The following is a 4,302-nucleotide window of genomic DNA, read 5'->3' on the forward strand; positions in this document are numbered from 1 at the left end:
AAAAATGAAGAGTTAGCAGCCAGCTAGGAAGATAATAAGAGGAAGCAGGTGAACACTGGGTCTTATTTCTTACAACTGCTGTGTAACAAGAGAGCTCACCATGCCTTTCAGTGCCTTCAGGTGATCTGAGTGGCGATGGAGACATTTCCCCAGGATAGCCTGATTAGGACGCCAATTCATATACGAGTCTCACATTGATGAACAAATTATTGTGCTTTTGTATTCATTCAACAAGTATTTATTGAATGGCAACTAAATATGCCCAGGGCATTATGTATATAGCAGTAAACAGACATATCTTTGGAGAGGAGACAAATAAATATTTAATTATAAACTGTGAACAGTGCTGCAAAGGAACAGAGTGCCACAGAAGATAAAAATGGAGTAACATAATTTTAATTGGTGCTGGGTATCAGTGAAGGCTTCTTTGAGGGAATGCCATTTAAATTTAGGCCTGAAATAGTTTAAATAGCAGTTCCTTTGTTGGAAAATTCTTGAACTTGTCTATTGTTCTATATGCTTTTCAATTTCAGGCTGCCCATTTATTCCTGTTTTGGTCTGTGGTAGACACCTTTAGGAATCTTTGCCAAGAATATAACTGATCTTCTTTGAGAACTGTAGGCTACAAGGATAGGCCTCTAGCAGCCATGTTTGCATTACAAAGCAAAGAGCCCTGACTATATTATGCTCCACTGGCTAAAGGAGACTGTATGAGGAACAGACAATCTGTCACGATTTAGATCAATAAAGTTTTCTCCTGGGAAGCAGGGTTCATAGATACTAATTAATCTCTGCAAGTTCTAATTTCTTGGCTATTTCCAATTTCTTTTTTAAAAAAATATTTATTTGGCTGCATTGGGCCTTAGTTGTAGCACTTAGGATCTTTGATCTTCTTTGAGGCATACGGATTATTTAGTTGCAGCATGCAGGATCTAGTTTTCCAACCTAGGGATCGAACCCAGGACCCTGAATTTGGAGCACAGAGTCTTAGCCTCTGGACTATCAGGGAAGTCCCAATCTCTGTTAGTTCTTGAAATGAAGATAAGTAAGCTTGGACAGCCATGTTCTGGAAGAGAGGATATGTAAACTTGGACAGCCATGTTCTGGAAGAGAGGATATGTAAACTTGGACAGCCATGTTCTACTGTGTTCCCAGAGAAGCAGTGAAGGCAAGTCTGCAAAGAAGAATGAAGCAGCTCTGTAGAGAGAACAACATTCGACCAGGGAGAAAAAGAGATAATGAAGGAATACCTACTGGGCTTCATGCTGGTAAGTTAAATCCTTGTTCCAGTCCTTTGTGAGATCTTATTGCTTTCTGTGCCTTTGGGTTCTGTAAGATTATTTTCTTAAAAAATTTTTTTTGGGGGGCACAAAGAAGTTTCAGTAGGTTTCTGTATTGGCACAAACTGGCAGACAAAAGAGCCTTGACTAAGAGTGACTTTTATCAGATTAGCTCTTTCATTCAACAAACACGGATTGAGTTTGCTGCAGTCCCACTGAGACTGGTGGAACCCACAAGTCCACAGAGCATGCAGAAACAGAAAGGTATATATAGAAATAAAACAACAATATTTGGTAATAAAATTAATCTAGGTAATAGCCCACTTGGTTGTGGGCACATTAACAGCAATTTCTAAGAGCTAGTCCTTTTGGAGCTAGGTTTTGTGAGAACACACATATAAATTTCCTAGGCCTATCATGGGGACTATCTGGGCAGAAGGAGGAGGGATCAATTCTGCCTGGTCAGAGTATGGGAGACATAGAGGTAATAAATGAAGGGGCAGTAGAAGTGTGCTCGGTAAGTGAGGAAAGGGCAGAGGGGAATAGGAGGGACAGAGCCTTAGGAAATGCCTGGTACATACTGGGTACTTAATAAATGCTTTTTAAATTGAATAACTGACGAACATACAGGTAGACAAGCAGTTTGTAAGATGACAATCATGTTTTACATAAAAATTTCCTTTTGCTTTTACAGGTTTTTTTTTTTCCCACATACAATAGAAAGTTGTCAAGATGCCAACAGCAAGAGTCCCACTTAATCTCAGTTTGTTAAACTCAAAGGCTGTAAATCTTTCATGAATGTGGCAATTTTCACTTTTTTTAAGTGAAGATTTAAGGAAACACAAGCCCAATGATAGCTAGGTGTGCCCTATGACTTCATCCACTTTATAGGCTTTTGACAGAAATATTTATTGAAGTCTTGTGAAAATCCACTAAGTCGAAACTAAATCTTAAGCAAAATAAATCACCATTTCATTTGGGGGGTGCTTTGGCTTTAAGTGGTTTTATTTTTACAATCACTGTCTTTATCAGTAAGAACCTGTTTAGGAGGAATGCTAAACTAAGTGGGATCTTTGCTATTTATGAGATAGGAGGTAGGTGGGCCCTTAAGATCTCTCTTCAGGCCTGCTCACTGATGTCTCTCCCAAATTATTAGAGGTCAGAAGAAGCAACAAGAACCTTAATAAGTCCACAGAGCATGTACAAACAAAATGGGCATTTCATACCAGTGCTATCAGCGAGGGAGCTCAGAGGTGTCAAACTTCTGCTTTCCCAAAGCAGCTGGAAACATAGGCATTAAGGGAACTCTACTGAACTTATACCGAGAAGGCAATGGCAACACTCCAGTACTCTCGCCTGGAAAATCCCATGGATGGAGGAGCCTGGTAGGCTGCAGTCCATGGGTAGGGAAGAGTTGGATACGACTGAGCGACTGAGCGACTTCACTTTCACTTTTCACTTTCCTGCATTGGAGAAGGAAATGGCAACCCACTCCAGTGTTCTTGCCTGGAGAATCCCAGGGACAGCGGAACCTGGTGGGCTGCCATCTATGGGGTCGCATAGAGTTGGATACGACTGAAGCGACTTAGCAGCAGCAGCAGCATTGAACTTAAAATAATTGTGACTATTTAGAAAACTTTAATTGGTGAGGGTCAGGAGGGGACAGCAAGCAACGTCTGTTTACAATAGGCTTTGTTGTTGTCAAATGGCAAGCCCTCCTCTGTGCCAGGAAAAGGGGTTCAAGGCCCCTGTGGATGGGCTTCAAGTCCGCCTGAGAACATGCTAAACTGTGAGAAAAGAAAAGGAGACAAGAAGCCTCCCAGGGACTGAGACGTTCGCCCATAAGCTTTGGGTCATTTCTCCAGATCTGCTCATTGTTGAAATTAGTCATCAATAATTACCTTCTGCTCACGACTTGCTGGAACTCAGAATGGGTTCAGCATTACAAGACAATGAGCGCTAAAGGACTCGTTTTTTAAATGGCTCAAACTTTTTGGTCACTTCCCAAATTTCCATCACTGATTTGGCCATAGTTCCCCTCCGAAAACCACAATGTCCACTCCAGTAAGAGACGCTGTCCTCGCTTCGGCAAAGGGAGTGAACTCATGTCTGGGGACACCGATAGGCTTAGAAGAGCACGGCATCTGACCCAGACACTGCTCTCTTGCCCCCTCTTCATTTTTGGTGCGGAGGAGAGGAGGGACATTCTCAAAAGTTTACCGCTGCCAAAGGGAGACCAGTTCTCCGGGTGGAACAGGAAGAGTGAGCTTGGGTGTGGGAGACCTAGGAAGAGAGATTTTCCAGGGGTTAGCAGTTCACTGAGAAATGCCCCCCGACATCTCCCCGGGGCAGGAGCTGGGTCCGTGCATCTCTCGGCTAGCTGAAGACCCCGACGGCCCCCGGCAGACCGAGCCCCACTTCCGGGTTTGGAAGCGCTCCTCCGAGCCCCTCCCCGGGCCGGCTTACGGGGTCTCCGGGCGCATGCGCGATGCTCGGCCGCCGCTCCGGGACCGGCCCAACTTACCCTTAAACAACTAGTCTGCTCCTCCCCCCCTCTCGCTTGGGGCGTACCACTCCCGTTTCGGGGGAGGCAGCGTGCCCCAGAGTACTCAGCAGCGTGCTTTCCCCTTCTTCATACGGGGCGGGGGAAGGTTAAGTTTCCCTCAGACCGTAAAAGTCCCGAAGGATACGAAAGCCACCAAGGCCTGTCGCCGAGTGACGGCCCCGCGGTCTCGGCTCTGCCCACGGCCCCGTCCTCTTCCTTTGAGGAGCTGAACAAAGTGGCACGCCCGGCGCCCAGCTGATCAGCTGCTGGGCTCCGGCGGCGGCTCCCCCGACCCCCCCGGGCGAGACCATTGTGTGACTCCTCTGGAGGGGTGCGCGAGGCGGGGAGGGGGCGGAGCGGCCATTGTCCGGTCAGCGCAGCCTCCGGGGGAGGGGAGGGTGTTACGGAGCGAGCGGGGCCGCGGCTTTCACAGCGGCCGCTGCTACGCCGGAGCCGGCGGGGGGGCCTGAGGTCCTT

General features: G+C 46.6%; 1 long non-coding RNA gene across 1 annotated transcript; it reads right to left on the reverse strand.

The window, feature by feature from the left end:
- Window positions 1-215: 215 nt before the first annotated feature.
- LOC121817436 (uncharacterized) lies at window positions 216-4,062 on the reverse strand. Its single transcript, XR_006057342.2, has 2 exons — window positions 3,805-4,062; window positions 216-3,563 (listed from the first exon to the last, which is right to left on the reverse strand). It is a non-coding gene; the product is annotated as an uncharacterized LOC121817436 (long non-coding RNA).
- Window positions 4,063-4,302: the final 240 nt, after the last annotated feature.

The sequence above is a fragment of the Ovis aries genome, chromosome 20 (genome assembly GCF_016772045.2).
Source record: "Ovis aries strain OAR_USU_Benz2616 breed Rambouillet chromosome 20, ARS-UI_Ramb_v3.0, whole genome shotgun sequence".
In the NCBI taxonomy this organism is placed as follows: domain Eukaryota; kingdom Metazoa; phylum Chordata; class Mammalia; order Artiodactyla; family Bovidae; genus Ovis; species Ovis aries.